Source organism: Puntigrus tetrazona, chromosome 12, assembly GCF_018831695.1.
Source record: "Puntigrus tetrazona isolate hp1 chromosome 12, ASM1883169v1, whole genome shotgun sequence".
Taxonomy (NCBI): domain Eukaryota; kingdom Metazoa; phylum Chordata; class Actinopteri; order Cypriniformes; family Cyprinidae; genus Puntigrus; species Puntigrus tetrazona.
In genome coordinates, this window is record NC_056710.1 from 1469304 (window position 1) to 1491916 (window position 22613).

General features: G+C 35.4%; 1 long non-coding RNA gene across 1 annotated transcript; it reads left to right on the forward strand.

Moving 5' to 3' along the window:
- Positions 1-10130: 10130 nt before the first annotated feature.
- LOC122355106 lies at positions 10131-11268 on the forward strand. Its single transcript, XR_006252167.1, has 3 exons — positions 10131-10383; positions 10842-10910; positions 11122-11268. It is a non-coding gene; the product is annotated as an uncharacterized LOC122355106 (long non-coding RNA).
- Positions 11269-22613: the final 11345 nt, after the last annotated feature.

Below are 22613 nucleotides of genomic sequence, written 5' to 3' on the forward strand. Positions count from 1 at the left end.
TCCTAAATATTCCCTATATAATCTTTTCACACTGTACACTGTAGTGCCGCTTTATTTATGAATGAATCAGCCTTTGAACGAATCATGAGTGAATGATTCATTGACTTATAAACACAGTCCCTGTGGCCACCTACTGGCAAATAAATTTAGCTAATCAGAAATGGAAACGTTAGGCTGACTCACTAAATATTAGAGTCAAAATCCATTTAAGTCTTTTTTTTTTCTCCAATTAATTGGTAAAAACGTTCTAAATCAGTTCACGATTCAGTTTGAATCATACACCTCATTAGTTTGGAGCAAAAAAACATTGATCTTATCCACATGATTATACTTTAAGGAAACATCTAAAGATGCCAAACTTAATTTAAATTAGATTCTCTATTTAATTTATATTTTGTTATTATTTACTGGACGGTTCAAAACCCTAAGGGAAAAAGGTAAGTCTTAAAAAGTGGTTTAAGTTTTAAAAGCATCTAGGCCTACTACAATATAATGGAATATTGTGTGATTAATTTTTAAAATGAACGTACTTTTATAGATTTTTTCGCCACATAATGGTAGTTTTGGCACAAGCTAAATGTGCCAAACGTTGACTCTTTGTAAGGAACACAAAAGAAGCCGTTAAAAGCTTCGTTGTCTACACCGCAGGGGGATCTCGCACACCTTTCATCTCAGGTAACTGTGCTTAGAGGCAAGAGAAGTGCTAAAAAGTTGTTTTGGAACCACTGCATTTGTTCCAATTTGTAGGGGTTCTTTTTCACTAATTGCTCATCCCAGGTTTTGCAATACTGGAGTAAAGTCTTGCAAAATCCATTAACTATGAAAGCTCGCATTTTCCAAAAATGCTTGGTTTATAATGTTGGTATTATAGGTGCTGTATTTGCAAGTTTAGCTTAATGAGACGGTTCGATTTTGTTTATGCGCGAATGTATGCATTTACAATGAATTTACAATGAGCCTTGTCCAGACTGTTACATACATATTCATTTGAGATATAAGCCAAATTATTGTTTGGAATTTAGCCAGAATGGAAAACATTGGTTGCCTGGAATGACGTTTGAAATTTTGATAGCTATACTTATGTTTTTAATTTAATGCAAATTGCCCAAAAACCTAAAATGTGTTTTAAACCAAATACATGCTGGTTGAAATTATAATTTAGATGAGCTTGAATTTTAATATATTGATATTAATATCAAACATATCAGATGCCTCGAGTTGATTTTAAAACTCAACACATAATTTTTTTTCCCTTTAACGTTTTATGAAGAATTATTAGCCACAGAAGGATGATTACCTGCCTGTTTCCACACTTAACTTAACACGCTGATCTCTATTACAGTGACCTTTGACCTCTAACAGCAAAAAATATATTTTCCTTCTGGGTTGGCTGAACTTTCCTCAAGCCTCAAATTCAGAAAGACGAAACCAAATGAATGCTCTCAAAATCATGACGGGTGGCAGTATGCACCATTTTTGTACGTATTCAAACACGCACAAGAGGTTTTGCATATTGACAAGCTCTCTCAAAGTCATCAACCTTTTTATTTTTAGGTCTGCGAAATGCATTCATCAACATTCGCCTGCAAACCAAGAACATGCTAAAAATAAACCATTTTCTCTTTCGTTTTGTATTCCATAGCAGAGGCTTCAGTCAAAAAGGCAATTAAAAGGAACAGGCTTTTTGACTTTACAGCTGCATGGGCTAATTTGGCAGAAAACCTGACTTACAGCAGTTCTTCTCTTCTGCTCTCTTGTTACTAAGCAGATAGTCTTTAATTGTGTTTAAATGAGTCTTGACACCAAAATTGTCGAAAAGCAAGGATAATTTCCAAAGAAGCAGAAAGGAAAGAGACCCTCCCCACCCACCCCAATAAATTAAGCTGGATTTAGATTATTTTGCAATATTGTTGAAATGAATGCTGATGTGATTTGGAATAGTCAGGTAATATAGAGATTATGAAATTATGTCTATTATCAAGTTAATGACTGTGAGAATGTGTAGAAGAGAAATGACAAGAGCGTTTTCAGATTACTTAACCCTTAAATTACCCATAAACCATTAAACAGTAACATAATAATAGTCTTTTTTTTTTTCAACTGTTGGTGAACATTAAGACAAAATAATAATATGATAAAAATAATGCAGTTGCTGACATTAATGATAAGATTCTGATTGTGAATCAATGAATAGGTAAAGTTCAAGTGTTTGAATCCAAGTGTGTCTTGGCAACCTTTTCTTCCTTCTCTTACAAAAGCCAAACAATACACGCATTCTGTCTATGAGGGCTACGCTTCACTAAATAAAACGATTTAATGAATAGCTGCTTACAATAAGCACTTATTCACGTGCACAGGAAAACGTTTGAGGGCGCGTGCTATCTGAGCCATGATCACTAGCCTATATGGGAGAGCAAGCCGAGAGATTCGTGCCGGCACCCTCTCGTATTACAATAACGCAATCTTGACTTTTTCCATTAAAATAATGCCAAAGAAAATCGGGATCAAATGAACTATAAAAATGAGAATAAAGTCGAGAATAAAGTAAGACGAGAAGCAAAGTGGGAGAGAGAGGGGGACAGGATTGGGAAAGGTCTATGAGGACTCAAACTCGGGACGCCATAAGCCCCACGAGTCTATTAACCAATGGGAGTATATGATTTATTTATTTTTTTATTTTTTTATGAATCTATGTAAATTGCTGGAAGAGAGGGGTGAGGTGTGCAGTAGCTCATTATCATCTGATAATGCATCAAAACAGCCCCAATTATACAAAGTTGTGGAAAATGGGCATCTGATGTGCCCTTCAAAAAGATAACATAAAATGCATACATATCAGTTGTCACTTTACATATTTCAACAATTTGCTTAGGTTTATGATCAAAGGTCAGTTTTTGTTCCTTTTTTTATGTATTGTGGTGGATAGACTTATAATGTAATGCATTAAAGAACAAATAAACATTCCTCAAAAGCCTGATGCGTCATATATACACACATATTTAGCATGTTTGTTCTGAAAATGATATATGCATAACTTAAGCTTCGGTTGCTTCGGTCTGTTGAGCGTTCTTCTTAAATACTTGCCAACTACATAAATGTCATGAAGTTCACTTTACAAAAATCAATGAAGACTTCCACATGCTTGACGACCTTGTTTTATATTATTCTAAAAGGTCTTTTACACACAAGAACAGAAGTAATGTGATAAATGTGTGTACAACGTGTTTTTCAGGTCTGATCATGTTCATCATTTATATAACTCAAATCAAATATGATACAATAGAATTTTGGCTTAGGCAAAGGACGGTCGAGTAGCTGATTGGTGAGGTCTACAGTTTTTAGAAAACATTTATTTTATTCATTCGCGAATTATATTTAGTTTTGCTTTAATATGTTTAGCAGAAGACACTTGATGGTGGACGACTTTCATGGAAAATATCGATGAGAGTTTTTGGTCATAAAAAACACAGGTTCTTTTAGAAAGATACTGCGTTTCAGTCTGACTTTAAATGGCCTACTATGAACAGCAATATAATACAGATTATTAATCCACAATTCATATATTATTATTATTTTTAGTATTATTATTTGGCCACTTTATTGCACTTTCTCCCTTTTTTCTTCTTTTCTAGTTTAGTAGCAACCCAGATGAACTTAAAATTACACAAGGCTTCCTTAAAAGCTACTATTAGACAGCTACTCGTTCAGATAACCAGTTTGTAAAGTTTTGCACATTCTTAAAATAAGGCCTAGAATAGAGATTTATGCTTATGCAGGCAGGCCAGAAGAACAAATATTATTTATTTATCATTCAACAGTCACTTGTCTCAATCCTGAAATAAATAAGGTGGAATGGTGTCTTCCCATCATTCAGTGCTGAGAGCCGTGACAGAGGTGACAGCTGGCCATGCTGTCAGGTGAATAAACCGATGCTGTGTTGAATAGCTCGATATAAAACTGGGTCGAGGTTAGTGATGATAGGGTTAGTGCGCGATTTAAATGAAACCGTAATGCATTCATGCAAGAAAAAATTCTCCTTGTTCTCTCTGCCTGCGTTAATTGAAGTTTTCAATTGACTGTCAGTCTCTGCATTGGTCACGGTACATGCTGAGTGACGGCCGATTAGTTACGAGAATCGCCTAATTGTCCAGGCAACATCGAATCCACGCTTTCGTGCGATTGGAGGATGGTTGAAAAAACCCCCTGGAGCCTCTCTAATGTGAGCGGCCACATCAAGAACAAAGCCTTCAATCATATAAACGCTTGGCTTCCTGTCAGAGGATAACTTTACTTGCGTACTATCTCCTTCTATTGCTGAACACATCGAGATGAAGGTGAAACTGACAGATTTTTATGATAAAAATCCTCAAGGCCTTCATAATATTAGAATGTTCCGCATGCTGAGCGTCTTACGCGTGCCGTCTGCTTCTCTCAAGTTTTAGAGTTCACCCAAAATTAACTTTGTTGTTATTTACCTACCCTCGTGTCATTCTAAATATAGAATGCTGCTATTTCGGTTTGAGACACAAGCGGAGAAGTCTTTAAGCAGCTCTTTTCATGGTGACCACATTTTACTGCTGTAAAAAGGGGGGGGACAATAGTGCCTACGACCGGCTCATTACATTCCAAGTCTTCTGAAGTCGAATGATTGATGGTATTTAAACCCATTCGAGATGTGCGTGTATATATATATATGGGTGAAGTTTCTGAAACTTTTAATGTTTTTTGTCCTATTGCATAGAAAATACACAAAAATTGGCGTTTATACGCTGCAGTGGTTAGAATTAGGGTTGTGGGGGGAAGACGTGCATCATATGTATGCATGCAAATTATACCATATGCACATGAAAATGACATGTTACATGCATGCCAAACATGTGCGTATCATATGCATGGCAAAGTCCGTTTTTGCATATCAATACCTCAAGGTTTCGTTTCTGTTTGCCATACTATTAATACGCATTTTTAAAAAAAACATTTGGTAAAATATTTCTTAGTCACTTACGCTAACTCTATTTATGTATGCATATACTTATTTCATCGAATATTGCGGTGTTTACTATAAGCGACTTAGCCGTGCAGCTTTTTCAATTCACATGTCCTTATAATCTTTAATCAAAGAAACTGCCTCTCTCTCTCGCAATGGCTTCTCTACACCGATGGCTTGTCACTCACATGAGATCAAATAACAAAGACCTAATCAAATCCCGATGGACCAAATTAAATCACACCCTACATTTTCTTTTTCCTGTTTTTCCTGTTCCCCCAATAGGGAAGATCACAACTTCCATTTCGTGCTTTAACAGGTGTTTGAGTTTCCATTGCATGGATTTTAATGCTATTTAAAATGGATTTTTAACTATTTTTTCTGTTGTGCCTCTGCATTTATGAGTTTACCTTCCCAAATAATACTTTGTGACATGCATTCACATTTGAGTTCATTACGGATTTAACAAATTTAGCTCCTCAATCCCATCAAGCATTGAATCGAACCGTATTAGTATAGTATATTACTATAACCATAACTATATGAAAAAAATACTACATTTTATTATACAGAGTTTAGCATTCTTCGCTGAATGCAGTTAAATGGCTGCATTAATGGTTTTAAGAGCATTAATCTTAGTTTGGTGAATCGGTTGGGGAAAAACAAGATGATGGACATTTCATCCAGAAATCATGGACATTTCATCAACTGTTCATTCATATTTTAAGGGTAGTTTCATTTTGAAAGCTGTATGTTCTTTTCATTCTGTGTTAAATATTACATCCAACAGGAAAGCGTAGCTTTCCGGGTCTGTTGTGAATAGATCTAATTAATAGAGATAAAACACATAGTTGACACATTCCTAATGATTATGCCTCACAAAGTTATAGTCTTATGTCTTCTTCAGTGTTATCTCTATTCGTTCTCCTTCTCCTGATTGCATCAGTTCGATCCATTGTCATTTGAAACTCTGCGCTGTCCCCAAAGTTCAATGTAGCCTCAAGTCTTTTCCCCTGCATCAGTCTTTTTTCACTTTGGCCTGTCACCTTCCATTTGACTCAGTCTATCAAAGCAGACAGTGAATGTTTAAAGCAGTCAGTGAGTTTAAAAGGACATAGGAGGTAACATAAGGTTTCAAGGAAGATATGTGGCAAATCTGAACTTATTAGCTGCTACGTCTCTATTAAAGGGCGGCTTTAATATATTCTTCAGTTTAACAGTGAACATTTCCTAAATTAGAATACATTGAAAAATACAATTTTCACTCAGAAATTGCTAGTAATCTTCTCAAATAAACAGAAAGAAATGGCAAGCGACACACTGGATTAAACGAAATGTTTAAGAAATAGTTTAGAGAACGGAAAAATTGACTGCAATAAAACAGTAGGCAAAAAGTGTCTCGGATGGCCTGCTACTGGTGAGAATCTGAAGTCACGCGTGATTTCGTATGCAGGCGGTAATTTATAGCAACACGTCAGGTTTAATGGAACAACGATCTTCAAGATAACTTCAATTTATTTTAGCATCATTGAGATTATTTGTTTTAGTGTTTGTTTTTTATATTTGCCATTTTAATTATAGTTGTAATAATTAAATTATTATTATTATTATTATTATTATAATTATTGTTTAAATATCTATAGACGGTTTCAGCGACAACATAAACATTACAGCGCATGTGTGCTTTTGTAGCCCTAACTTGACTTCCGGTAGATGTCTTAATACAATCAGTAACAACAGGTAAGTCCTTTTAGAGAAGATTTTTTTGGAGGATTTATTAAAAATACTAATTCATTTTCGTCGTCCTTCAGAAATACGGTGGTTTAAAAAAAAAACCCACACCTCAGTTTGATTTTTAAAAGTGCATTAGGTGATTTTTGGAAAATCTGTCAGTTTTGATATTGTGATAACCTGAGACCAACTATATTACTTCATTAGATTTTGTTTTAGGTAACTATAAAAACAAGCCTATTTCTGGACACTGGCAAACAGTTTCTTAGTAATTCTTAGAAGAAACGGTTCTATATAGAACCTAAAAAGATTCTATCAGGCACTTCATATATGAAACCCCTAAAAGGTTCCATAAAGAACCATTCAAGTTTAGCCATTATTGAAATAATGTTTAATAATTATAATTTTTTTATTTTAAGTACATTTTAAGACTTAAACAGCTCATATAGGTATAATATCATTAGAAATAACTGAAATATCCTATAAAATAAATAAATAACTATAAGCACAACATATATATATATATATATATATATATATATATATATATATATATATATATATATATACACACAAAATAGCATGCTTTATTTCAGAAATATTGTATTTTAAACCCTCTCTACTTTACTCACCCATCCAATATGTCAGTCACAAATATATGTTAGAGGAATACTACTCACCCCAAGCCATCCTTAGGTGTATATGACTTTCTTCTTTCAAACAAAAAATTATCCTGGCTCTTCCAAGCTTAGTAATGCAGGTGGATGTGGCCATGATTCTGAAGCTGTTATGTATTGAAAATAGAAATAAGAAAGATATATAAATGTATAAAATATATATATATAAAATATATAAAAATGTATAAGAAAAATTAAATACATTAGTAAAATTAAAGTAAAAATAAGTAAAATTACAAATGCATAGAAAAGATTTACAAAGCATCTTAAGGCTAAAAGTAGCTGCTAATTTGTTGATTTAGGAGAAAAAAAAAAATAGTTGGGCATGTCAGTCCTGATTTGTATTTTATAGAGCTTAAACTAAATCTGAAATGTTAGGGGTAGTCACTATAAGACCAACTATGCCAAAATGGCTGTTGCCGGCCTCAAAATATAAATATTTCAGGAACATTTGGTGATAATGAGCTTTTAAAAAGGTGCCACCTTTAGAGTTTAGAGGTTATCCCAACTCTAAATTATCCTTTGGTTGCATTATTGTCATTAACCAGTTGGGCAAGAGGTAACAGCTGTTCTTGCATCCAGTTTGCTTTTATTTTAAGTTTGCATGTCTTACTATCAGTCATGATTATGAAAACCTTTAATGCTAGAACTCAGTAGTAGGAGTAGGGGCATTCTCATTCTACAGAGTATTTAATATGACAAAAATGCCTTATAAGGATGTTTTATGATGTTTCATCAATGTTTTATATAGATGACCTCAATGCTTACAGACGTGGACTAAAAGCCACAAAACTCTAGTCTGATTTCATGGGATATTTCAGCTTTGAGACAGATCCCTATAGCCCATACCCAAATATGCCCATCTTTGAGATGATAAAAAAGAGCTCAAAATTCTACAAGTTAAGCTCAAAGAGCATTCGACCCTCAAACTTTTTAATGTTGCTGAATGTTAATCTTTCTTTGATACACCGAGTTAATGAGTAGTTCAGTGACTAACTCAAAGTAGAGCAGTATGTGTGACTCTGCTTTCATGCTGCTTTATACAACATCCCGATGCAGATGAGCTCGGTACGCTAAGAGGAGCAGACCGAGAGATTAATCATCTTCGGCCTATAAAAGCTTGTCACCGCGGCACGTACTGGCAGCATGAATCTTATTGATTGGCTCGTGACACAGAGCGTTGGGTGAGCAGCACAGCTCAGTCATTGCTTCTGAAGGAGACCCGATGAAGACATCGTCCCAGAAACAATCCCGTTCCGCAAATATAGATATTTCTTGAATCGCTATCTTTTTCGAATCAATGAATTTGTTGCGATAGCTTACTGTTAGAGAGGAGAGGCAGGAATGTGTTATGTGGTGACTGCTGAAGCAATGGGTAAAGGGATATTGGTGGAATCATACCCAGGGATGAGTCGGCTGTATGCAGCATCAAGTAATTTTTCCACTGGGCTGAATGTCGACACTAAATGCATAGACAGCAGCTGTTCATGTTTAATCTTATTAAGTACCTGATATAGCGAATAGATAAATTAACTGTAATTAGCTGCAAACTATCAACGTTTGCAGAGAAAACACCCCGAATTACCTTAAATTATAGTGGCAGATGAAATTTCAAATTCTGATTTGTCAGCAGCTGTGTTTTATTCACGATAAAGCATGGCTGTGACCATCGGTTCTGTTGTATAGTCTTTGGTATCACTGAGCAACACCCTTAGCAACCACCATTGGCAACATCATGCAGCATAAAAAGCATGTATTAGGTATTTTGGTAAAATTATATTAATTTTGAGACCACGCCATTCCTCGTCTAATAAACCTTTCTCATATGGACATATGTTTTGTATGTGTGTGTCTGTGTGTGTGTGTGTGTGGGCGTGCTTCTGTGTGACAGCGGCAGTTTTTCCACGTGATGAGGAAATTTTACTGTATCTACTATAGCTCTCTGTTTCAGGTATGGTTATGTATGTTCATATGTCCAAACGTTCACGCTATAATCATGCTTGCAATCTCTCGCTACGCTGTGAATCAGTCTGTCTGGAAACTAAAAGACGGAAAACAGATGTTTTCACAAGCTGAGAGATAAGCAGATGTACATGTGTGAGAAAATATTATATATGGTGTTAAAAAATAAACGATGCAGCGCATGATGAGCCATTCTCTGTTTTTAATTCAAATCCATTAGATGAGATGCGTGTTCGGAACATTCTCTTGTGTTTGTTGCTGTGAGGGATTATTTTTTAGCAGAAGGACTGCATTTAACAAAGTTGCTTAAATTTCAATACATATATTAAGTAACCTTATTGCTTGTACGTGTGTGTGTGTGTGTGTGTGTGTGTGTGTGTGTGTGTGTGTGTGTGTGTGTGTGTGTGTGTGTGTGTGTGTGTGTGTGTGTGTGTGTGTGTGTGTGTGTGTGTGTGTGTGTGTGTGTGTGTGTGTGTGTGTGTGTGTGTGTGTGTGTGTGTGTGTGTGTGTGTGTGTGTGTGTGTGTGTGTGTGTCACACCCCTGAACTCTTCAGTTGGGTTTTATTCAGTTTCTATCTGTCTTAGTATATTTCCTATTTGCCCATATTTGGTTTTGTTCCTGTTCTCATTAGCTCATTAGTCTATCATCAGTTAAACACCAGCACATGTCACTCATTATCTGACCTACCTAAAGGTGCTGTAAGAAGGATTTTGACGCTACTTAAGCATTAAAACACTATAATCTTTGCAGATATTTAAGAAATATACTTGTTTATTTGAAAAACAATGCTACAGTCAATTATTCTCCTTTGAAAATGTGCATTCTGGTCCGGAATGTCGGCTTCTGTTTTGGTTTGTTAAACCCGCCCACTGCCACTGAAAAGGGGTCTGAGCGGGAATCTGGCAATTTGCATGTGCGTCAAGTCTGAGTAAGAGGGGCCGGTGAAGAAAAACGTTTCCAATATGTAGAATTTGGACGGCAATGCCAAGTTCAAGCACTCGGTGTGAATCCTACAAATAGCACCTGTAAGTTCTGGTCTGTTCAGTTTTCAATTGAGCTCAATTTAATTGATCTCAATCAAACTACAGTTGGGTTTTTTGATTGGGTTACAAAAAAAAATTAACTAAAAAAATACAGCTGATTAAAACTATAAAGCACATTAGAAATGACAATAATAATAATAATAATAAAATAATAAAAGAAAACAATTATCTGTTTTTGCAAATAAACTTTTGATAATAATAAAAATATTTTTTTATAATAATAGCCATTAAGAAGAACTAAAAATAATTGGGCAATAAATCAGCGCAATGGTGTTTAAGTATCACTGAGTTTGTCAGTCTGTCTGAGCTAGACTAATAATGCACTCTCACACTTCTACTATCTAATTATTGCTTAATGTAGACAGTCTTTGAACATTTTTGAGCAAGGTATGGATAACTAAAGCTGCATAAAATTGTTTTCGTATTTATTTTGTTCACAGAAAAGGTCAGGAGCTGTCAGATTTGAAAAGTTGAGCGGGGGAAAGCTGTCTAGTATGCTCTTTTCAAGAGTAAGTGCAATAGGCGCCAAGAAAGTTGCTCCTTATAGATAAATTATCCGTCTTTAGCGACGTGCAAGTGAATTATTAACTTGCTCAAAGGCAAAAATACCAACCTGGTGGATGTAGTATATCCAAAACACATTTCTATTACATACATATATTGTGTACACTATACAGACGTCAGTGCAACTTTACATGAATCTTGGTTTCTACTTTGCAGGTTTACGCACAAACGCATGCATACGATTAGACCGTGAAAGAGAACCAGTGTGATGTCTGCAGGTCACAGTGATAGATGCAGTACCTCGAGTTCCCAGCAAAGTACCGCCACATGAATAAATGATACAGATTACTTCTACCTATCTTCAGTCTGCAAGTGATACAGCGTGGTAAGTCTGGTCCCCCACAGCAAGCGGTGTTAGGCTTTGTGGCGAATCATAGCTACCGAATGTGCTAATGAATGCTTAGCCCGTGTGAAAAGCTTTCGTGTCAGAAGCTAAATGAATGAATGTGTGAAAATGCCAAGAGAGAATTGGAGTAGGCTGTAATTTTAGAATGGAGCTCTAATAGCGGAGAGCAACTAGAGAACTGCTATATTGGTACATTTAAGGCTGATTTAGTTGAGGTTTGTATCCAGGCAGCCTGGCACGGTCAACAGATGGAATGAGTTTCATTGAGTTTTTAAACTAAACCTGTTGTCGGTCTTGCATTGGTCAGGTTGGAAATGAATGTTTTTGCAATTTAAAGATATTTCATTTGTAAATTAAAAAGAAAAATAAAGAAACAAGACATGTAGCAGTATTGTTGCCAAGTGCTGGCCCATAAAAGGTAGGGAAAAACCAACAACGATAACCAAAAAAAACGATAGTTATTCAAACAACAGATGCTTTTGTCCAAGGTGATTTACAAAGGAGACAAACACCCTTATGGTTACCTTTCTGTTCTCTTTCTACCTTTTTTTTTTTTAATGGGAAAAAATTAAATCTGCATATGGTCTTTTCTGAAACTTTACCTATTTTGTGAAACTGTTTGTTCTGAAAATAAATATAAAAGGAAACAGATGAAACAGTTTTTGCAAGCCGTTATATCATCCATTTCCGCATATATAAGCATTCTGACATCATATGATAGCTTTGTGTGAATCCATCCATCCATCCATCCATCCATCCATCCATCCATCCATCCATCCATCCATCCATCCATCCATCCATCCATCCATCCATCCATCCATCCATCCATCCATCCATCCATCCATCCATCCATCCATCCATCCATCCATCCATCCATCCATCCATCCATCCATCCATCCATCCATCCATCCATCCATCCATCCATCCATCCATCCATCCATCCATCCATCCATCCATCCATCCATCACTGAAGCTGGCGATTAGTTCAGAGTGAGCTTTGAACTCTTGTGGAAAAAAAATTTCATAAATTGATTCTATAAAAAACAACTCAGAGCTCACTGTGAATAAAAAATTGTCCTCATTCCTAGTGCCACCAGAACTGCAGAAAGGCTGATATTGTAAAAATTTCCATATTTTTTTTTTTTTGTATCGACAACACTACTCTCCACCCATTAAAACTCGGTGCAACATCTGTGTTTACATAAGAGCAGTGAGCATATTTGGGTCATATAACTGAGCACAAACTTCAATGCTTCATTGATGTATCATTAGTGCAGCTTATTTGAATAGTGTGGAAGTCAGCAAGATTCTTTGAGAACCACTGCTGTAAGCTATATGTTATTTTGTATGATCTGTCTTTGCATTTGTAAAACTCTGTTTAACGTTTGACATGTTGCTGATCTGAGCATAACGAGGAACAGAATGTAACCTATATAAGGGACACACAGGGACTTGCTACACTAATGTTTGATGTGATATTTATTGCCTGAGATACCATCTGTGAATAGTGTAAACATACACATTTATGTAATCGGAGAGAAGGGGGAAAAAAAAATGTTCTCGCATAGATCTGTTCACCAAGAATCTCTTTAACCAAGTCTAAGATTATGAACGGAGATGAAAAGGAATATCTGCACGTAAACTGGAATGTTTTACGGCAACCTTTTCAAAAAGTGTTTTGTAATTTTCCAATGCAATAATTGAATACAAGATTTTAGAGGAGCAAATTTCCATATTTGCTCCGTTGCATCATGCTGTAGCTGTCAAGAGATAAAGTGTCTGGAGAGGTTAAAACTATTGGTTATGTTCAACGTGCAGAAAATTAGAGTTGTACGTGGTGTTTGCAAAGCACATAAGAAATTGTACCCTGGTAAGACTCGCTCTGTCTCCCACGATGGAAATCCATAAAATCCATTTAAAAAATCACAAGTATCTCCATCATAGGGTGTAAGCTGTGTAATCTCGCCCCTGTCATGCTGGCTAGTTTCAACTGTGGTTTGACTCCCTGCTGACGCGAGATGAGGAAAGGTTCGCATGTGACTCTTTTTCTTTTGAAAGTATTCATAGCTTATTAGTATATTCGTCTGCCAAAAAAGAAGTTTTTTTTTTAAATATGCTCAAAGAACTCATACAATGTACTTATTTAAAGCTGCAGTATCTTTTGTCACCCTAGAATTTAATAAACAAAACCGCATGCATCTTGCGGAAGAACTTTGCAGCCGGAACTGCTTCTCTCTGTTTATGTCTACGGTGAATAAGTACTGGGCTGCTCAGCAGAGGTCTTCAGAACTTCAATCCCACAATGCACCACAAAAATGGGTGCGCACCCGATGTACACTCAAAGGTTAGAAAAGCGCAGTGCGGTGAATGAGGGTATAGGGGGCGATTTCGGACACCGTCCACAATAATAGCTCTCAAGATATATCCTAACACTATCTGTTATCACTTATGCCTTTCCAAAGGGAGCAGGGTGCAACGAGCGCAGAATGGACACGTCCCCAGCGTGCACGCTAGCTGCTTGCACCATACACAGTTGGATCACGTTGGACTGTAAGCAAAAATGATTCCACCCATGTGTTACAATTAGTGTAAAATGAGATCATTTCTATCAATTTAGCCCAAACTATTTAGAAATGGGAAGGTTTTGAATTTGTGTGTGCCTCATCTCTCAAAAGACTCCTAGGACACTTTGCCTCTTTACAATTAAATATCATTACCTTTTTTTTTTTTTTTTTTTTTTTTTTTTTTAATTTTTCCCAGTTTTTAGTAGAATCAAATGAAGTCTCATAAAGGCAGATGGACCAAATAGATCTCAAATATAAATTTTTTTTTATAATAGAACAAATTTATTGAGCAAAAATGAAAAAAAAAAAAAAAAAAAAAAAAAAAAATATATATATATATATATATATATATATATATATATATAATTCACAATTATTCCACATATTTGTTAAAATTTGGTCTATTCTCTGTAAAATGAGACCATTTATATACATTTTCTCAAAAATACGTGATCATGGCACTATTTTAAATTCAGGTATGCAAAATTGTATTTAGCAGATAATTTTATTATTATCATCTCACCATTAACAATCAATTTCAACCCCATGGGAACAATGAGTGATGATTTGTCTGTGATCACTATTAATCAGAAATCTCTCATCAGAGACCCAGTGCTTTTTTCCTGCACAAAAAGAAAAGAAAGGAAAAAAAATAATAAATCAGCAGAGCTTATTATTAAATTATTATGAAATGTCTGACCCTCGGGAATTCATAGGCTACTTCTGCTGAGAGTAGCGCATCCAGCCTGACACTTCATGTAGTTTCAGTTTAATCTGACAACTCAAACTCAGATCCGTATTACAGGGACTGCCAGCACAATATTGCAACAAATTTATCAAATGTTTACATTAATAGAGCTGATAAAGTTGCTGATAAAGTTGCAATGACAGGAGTTCATGAACTGTTATGCATACACAACATGTCCCTAATATTTTAATAGATTTTTTGTTTTTCTCATTACTAAGATGTCTCAGTAGCTTAGCATTCAAATTTGTGATTTTATATGAAATAAATTCCCGAACTAATTCAAAGCCTACATTTTACCTGATGTCCTTTAAATTGAAGGAATTATTTTACCGTGGTGGTTTGCCCCAAAATAAAATAGCTGTCATTTATTCACCCTGAAGTTGTTCCAAACATGTATTAAAATGCAAGTTTTTTTTTTAATAATATGGCTAACCAAATTGTATAAGGAAAAAAAAAAAAAAATACATTATACATATTTATATATATATATATATATATATATATATATATATATTTATTTATTTATTTTTATTGTATTTTTATGTGTATATACACACACACACACTATGGAATATTAAATAGCTATTCTCAATTATTTAGTTATTGGCAAACTTCAAAATATCTAAATGATGACCGAATTTTCATTTTTGGGTAAACTATCCCTTTAATATTTGATATTACAAAGTGCAAAGTTTAAAAATGTTTAACTCTAATCTGATTGCTAAGCATAGAGTAAACAAAAAATAAAATTGGATTTCTCAATATATGTTCTTGGTCTTACTGTAAATGATGAAAAAACGATTTTCTCTGTAATCTTTGATCAAAATGTAATAACTTTCTCCATCTATGAAATCGCTTTTCTCTTTCACACAAGTTCCTTTTCTTTACGGTTCTTCCCCAGCCTCTGAACTGCTCGTAATTCTGCACGTATTTCCGTAATCACGTTTCAAAAATACAAATTAATTAAATAAAATGAAGTAAAATATTAAGCGTACATAATGTATTAAATAATAATTTAATTTCAATTATGTGCATTTTATATGGTTAAATTATTACATTTAAAAAAAACAAACAAGAAAACAACAACAACAACAGCACACAAAAAGTCAGGTCTAGCTCACAGAAAATACTAAATCATCATTAATATCTTCATTTAGATCTAATTCTCTAGTTTAATGGACATTATTTAGATTTAGCTCATTAATTTTATGGCAGTGTAATAAACAAAATTGCGCTTACGCTTCAGCGGATCTAAAGGCCCAGAACTGTGAATAGCTGATCACATCAATAACAGCCAAAGATGCTTTATGATGTAGTTTATTTAATGCATCGAGCATTCGGCAAGCTTCCTGTAGCTCATGCAGCACGTTCATTTCACTCATTGATTTCTATCTGACTCGTCTCCCATAAACTTAGATCTGAGGCCAGACGGGTTGCCTTTACATCATTAGACATTGATTGTGTTAATGCGCGAGTTGGTCACACCAGCCCTCGAAAAAGATCATTAGTGGCCTTTGCTACAGCAAACATCATTTTTATTATTGCTCAGTCTTAAGGTTAGTGGTTAGAGTAAACGCCTAATGCTAAGTATTGTGTATTGGCTAGGCCGGAGACGTGAATGATATCGCGAATCAGACTGTGAGCACTCGAGACAAAGCTGTCTTACTACTGGCTGCCAGAGGTGTCAGTGTCTCTGTAGCAAAAATGTCTTATTTATTACTCACTGGCCGTTTCGGTCTTTCATGCTAGAACGTTTGCTTTTGGGAATTTGTTTGACGTCACCGTTTGTTTCGCTTGGGGGTGAAAGCAGCGTCGCAGCTTGCGTTAATGCGGTCTGTATTTTTGCGCGCTCATTTTAATAAAAGCGTAATGCATTTCTCATCTGATTTTCTCAAGAAGAAGAAGTCTTTTTTAAATGCAGCTCGAATTCTTTGTATCGCCGCACAAGTGCCGTTCTGTGAAGTTTTGGTGGCAAATCCAAAGGGAGACATGCTTCAATAACAGCTGGCATTGTCTTGTCCTGAATCATTATCTAGTGACAGTGGTAAACAGCTGCCGCTAGCAGCCAAGCTGATACTCGTATGGGTGAAGTCAACTGTATAGAACCATATGTGTCGGCTTTATAGCTCAGATTTATATATTTTTTAAAAAGAGTAACAGCTAGTATGAGTTAAACTTCCACTGAAATATTAATTTAAGCATTTCGGTACTTACACAGCACTTATTGTAGTATGTTATAGCATAATATAGTATAGCACACCATAGCATAGTATAGTATAGAATTATGGAGAGCCAAAATAATAATAATAACAATAAATAATTAAGCATACATATCAATCTGAAAGAATTATAATAACAATTACAGTTTTCACTTTTATTTCTTATTATACATTTCTTATGTAAGGGGGCGTATTTTACTCCAGATGGAGCAATTAAGAGTTCTGGCTTAAAGGGATAGTTCCCCTTATGTCGTTCCAAACTTGCATGACCTTCATTAACCATCGAAGCACAAATTTTGGATTAAATCCAATGATCCTCACATAGAGAACATGGATCCAGACCCGATCGACGTCCAGAAACACAGTAAAGACATTGTTAAAATGACTTTATTTTGACTTTATTCAACAATTTGTCTCCTCTACATCACCCTGGCGCTATTTTGGAGAACATCGCATATGTAAACGATGTATGCTGTTTTGCTTCAGCAGCACAGTACGTGGATACGTTGTCTGCGCTTTGATCTGAACGCAAACAATGTATCCGATTACATACATTGCATACGTTGTGCACAAAAATTATCATAAAAAATCATTAAAAAAAATAACGGTTGAACCACTGATGTTACATGGATTATTTTAACGATATTTTTAGGATCCTTGCTGTCTATGGAGGAAAGAGAGCTCTCAGAATTCATCAAAAATATATATTATTTTTGTTTTGAAGATGCATGAAGGTCTTGCAGGTTTGGAACGACATGAGGGTGAGTATTACTGACAGAATTTTCAGTTTTGGGTGAAGTATCCCTTTAAGCAAAGAAGAAGCTTTGAGGTGTTTATAAAAGTGAGCTTTTTTCCACCAAGAATCATCTTAGATGTTTCGAATATGACTTATATTGTTTTTACTGTAACTTGCTGTAGAAGGAAATTAGTCAGTTGTTCATCTCTTGACTGCAGACGGTTTAAAATGCAGCAGCTAGATTTTGATTTAGATTTTATTGATTGATTTTAAAATGCTTGTATTAGAATATAAATCTTTGAATTGTCTTGCACGGCTCTATACTTTAAATCTCATGACTGAATATCAATCTGCATGAATGCTGAGATCCTCTAGTCAAAAAATTGCAGGGTCCAAACTAAATCAAAGAGGGGACCTTACATTTGCTGTAGCAGTGCAGAAACATATATATATCTCGAATCCACTGTCTTAAAGTGACAGCAGCCTAATATCAAACAACTCCAGACAAAAATCAGTCACTGCTCTGAACTGAATTAATTTTTTTAATGATTATTCATTTTTGTCCTGGTCATAAAGGAACACTCCACAATTTTTGAAAACAGCTCATTTTCCAACTCACCTAGAGTAAAACAATTGAGTTTTACTGCTTTCGAATCCATTCAGCCGATCTCTAGGTCTGGCAGTAGCACTTTTAGCTGTAGCTTAGCATATCATTGAATCCGATTAGACCATTAGCATATACCTTAAAATGCTGGGGACTGTTGTCAAGCACTGCGTAATATCATTGTGCCTTCTGCAACCATGGTAAAGCATCAAAGTTCCTTGATTATTACGCCAGAACGGGAATATAGTTCTTAGCTATATTGGCCTAGAAAATCACAACTTTTCATTTTCCGTCAGTCTTAGTACACAATGTAACTACAGAAGAGTATAAAGTTAAATAGAAAAAATATTGAAACCCTTCATTTTTCTTTTTTTTTTGGTCATTTTTGAGTGTGATGCTAACAGTCTAATCAGATCCAATGATCTATGCTAAGCTACAGCTAAAAGGGATGAAAAATGAGCCTGTTTTCAAAAATAGCGGATTGTTCCTTTTAAATCTCATGTGCTTAAATTTAAATTAATCATTTGGTACAATGCACTTATTGTGCACATTGTTGTCCCATCCCTTTCACCTTAATACCACCTTTAAACCTACCCATTCCACCAAACCTGTCCCTAACCCTACCCGTATCCCACCTCAGTAGCAGAAAAGGTGTTTTGCAATACAATATGAACACTATTAGAACACTGTACTTATTTTTTTTTAAGGAAGTACAAAGTAGTTAAGGCCACCAAATGTAAAGCGTGACCAGATAATAACAAAATAAAATAAAAAATGTTAGCTGACTAACATAATGACTGTGGTATTTTGGCTTAAATTTTGGTGTAGTACAGGTTGAACTGCAGTCTATAATGTCTCTCAACATGCATTCTTTATTATTTCATTTACTCAGCGCTGGCGACGATCATGATGCTGAGGGGATTCGAAATTTGGACACAGCTGAAATGTTAATTGAATTTGCTCGTGTGCGCTTACGGAAAATCCGTGCTCATTCTGTTTTTGTAAATTGATGCAAGTTGGAGCAAACACAGCCATCTGCTGTGGAATGAAAACATGGGTGGAGGTAGAGTTGGCTCCTGAAAAAAATCTCCCTTAACTCTCATTATGCTAAAATTGTCGAGTGGGTGTGTGTTTTGCATACTAAATTTCCAAATGGAAGACATCACTCTTTTAACATGCTCCTTTTCGGGTATTGTACCAGATGCAGTTTGCCTGATATTGCATTCGTGCAGCCTGGATGATGTGATATACACTTTAGCTCTATGTATTTGACTTCTGTTGCTATATTTCAGTGAATAAGGTGTTGGGGGATGTGCTGAAGGCTATGTACACTTCCTCCAACATACAACCTCTTGAATATAAAACAATCTAGCATTATATTGTTATCAAGATCGTTTTTTTTTTTCAACAGGTCTCTTTATTTAAGAGCTGTATAGTACTTGCATTCCAAAGTCAAGAAGGAGCATTTTATCTTCATTGGAGGCTGTAAACATAAGTAAACCCATGGTGGTGTGTTGTGCACGGTGGGCTGTATATATTCATTTATTTATTTGTGAATATCAAATTTTACTTAGTAAACTCAATGTTTTTTTTTTTACTAAAACACTGTGTGCATTAGTGTATCTTGTATTGATGCCTGCTTGATGCGACACAAGTATTTAACTTAATTTCTAATTGAGCACCAAACTTTGTGTGCGAGGCCAACTCAAGGCACTGGAAAAATCTATTCTAATACATCTGAGAGTATGTCTCAATTAACTTGAGGTCATTATTTAACACTTTACATTGATTCGCAGTGACTTGAGGAAGAGGGCAACATTGTTGGTTGTTTATCCTTAAATACAGAACATAATGACCTTCTTTGAGAAACGTGCCTGAGGGCAGTAAGTGACCAAACAAAGAAGACATGGGTTAATTCGGAGCCTGAAGAGCATAAAATATCACTTATTAAATTACAGCACCACGCTGATATGAATGTGCTTAAGCATAAGGGAGCGATGTTTTATCAGCTAGAATTTTTCTGGTTTCAATTTAAAAGGTTTAATTATTTTCTAATCAAAAGGAATGTTTAACACCTTGAATTTGTTCAACTTTACCAATCATAATTAACAATTTAAAAGATTAACTATATATGCAGGGGTTGGACAATAAAACTGAAACGCCTGGTTTTAGACCGCAATACTTTATTAGTATGGTGCAGGGCCTACTTCTGCAGCCAATACAGCTTAAGTTCTTCTTGGGAATGACCGATACAAGTTCTGCACAGTGGCCAGAGGGATTTTAAGCCGTTCTTCTTGCAGAATTGTGGCCAGGTCGCTACGTGATGCGGGTGGAGGAAAACATTTCCTGACTTACTCCTTCCAAACACCCCAAAGTGGCTCAGTAACATTTAGATCTGGTGACTGTGCAGGCCATGGGAGATGTTCGACTTTCATGATCATCAAAGCACTCTGTCACCAGGATTGCTGTGTGTATTGGTGCATTATCATCCTGATACATGGCACCGCTTTCAGGATACAATGTTTGAACCACATGGTTTGGGTGCACATGGTCCTCCAACGCGCCCATCTAACACAAGTACTGGATCTAGGCAATGCTGTGATATTACAACTCAAACCATCACTGATCCGCCCCCGTGCTTCACTCTGGGTATGCAGCAGTCTGAGTGGTACACTTCTTTGAGGCTTCTCCACACCGTAACTCTCCTGGATATGATAAAGACAGTGAAGGTGGACTTACCAGATGGCACCATTGAAACCGCCTGGCATTGGCATAAGTGGTTAAGGTTTGGCTATAACAGCCCGGTCATGTATATTGACCCTGTGGTGCTCCCGACGGACAGTTTTGGGGGAAACAAGAGAATTGAGGAGCACATTTAATTCTGCAGTAAGTTGGGCAGCTGTGGTTTTATGTTTTTTGGATACAATCCAGATTAGCACCCGGACATCTCTTTCAGATCGCTTCCTCTTGCGTCTACAGTTATTCCTTTTGAATGTGGCTCGTCCTTTTGGTGGTATCCTTACATTACCCTGGATACCGTGGCTCTTGATACATCACAAAGACCTGCTGTCTGGGTCACAGATGCGCCATCAAGACATGCACCAACAATTTTTCCTCTTTTGAACTCTGTCACCCGTAATGTTGTGTCCATTGCAATTTTGAAGCAAAACTGTGCTATTACTCTGTTAATTAAACCTTCACACACTGCTCTTAGTGGTGGAATGCGCAGTCAGTTAAGATTGGCCACCAGGCTGGTCAAATTTAGACGTGACACCTCCAACACTAAATTGGCCAGTGTTTCAAGTTTTATTGTCCAACACTTTTTTACACGCACACACAAACATACATATAAGTCCCAGTAACAGAAGGTTTTAAATAAAATGCTTTTATTCCAATGTATTATCAAATATTATTTTAATTAAATGGAGATATAAAATATGAAAAACATTTATTAATCTTTTAAAATGCAAGTTAAGATTTATTTATTTGTTTATATATAATATATTTATATTTTAAGTGATGGACAACAGATATTTACTGTTAAAATTATGGCATGGATTACATTATATATAAAATGAATCCATGTCATAATTTTAACAGTAAATATCTGTTGTCCATTATATATATATATATATATATATATATATATATATATATATATATATATATATATATATATATATATATATATATATATATATATATATATATATATATATATATGCAAACACTGTGGATAATATATTATGTGTCTATGTTGATAATACTATGAAAAATAGTTAAAAAGTATTCAACGAGTCTTTTTTTTCCCATGACAGAAAGACAATCACACAGGTTTGTATGACATGTGGGCGAGTAAACTTTGGGTAAACTATACTTTTAATCATTCTTCTCAGTGCAGCTAAATGAGGCTCATTATATTTTGTGACTTGTTCATAAACCACAGTGGACAGCAGTAAATAACATTTATTTTAAAACAGACATTTAGTACATTTTATATTGATTCTTTCAGATGATGAAAAACAGTGTTGTGCATCAAGTTTCTTGTTGTAGCATTTTCAGCATTTTAGAATCAGAAACTGTAGCGGACCAATAGTTGTATGGCCCTAGCGTAGCATGCTAGGTCGATTGTAGTGAGTTTCGTCCTCTTTCACTTAGCACTCAGAACCGATCCGCACATGGGGAATAGCAAAATGCATTTAGCATTAAATGTGTACTTGCTGTGACTTGATTTGCATAATTCATGAATGGTGTTAAAACACACAGCGCATGAACAAATATATAGCATTATCAGCAGGCGCAATTCATTCTTAGTGAATTCCCCCCTGATTCCTCGTTCATTTCTTCAAATACATTAGCAGATAAACACGTACGTCTAACACATATCAAACTCCATTTCACATTCATTTTTTGAGATTTGCAGCCAGAGCT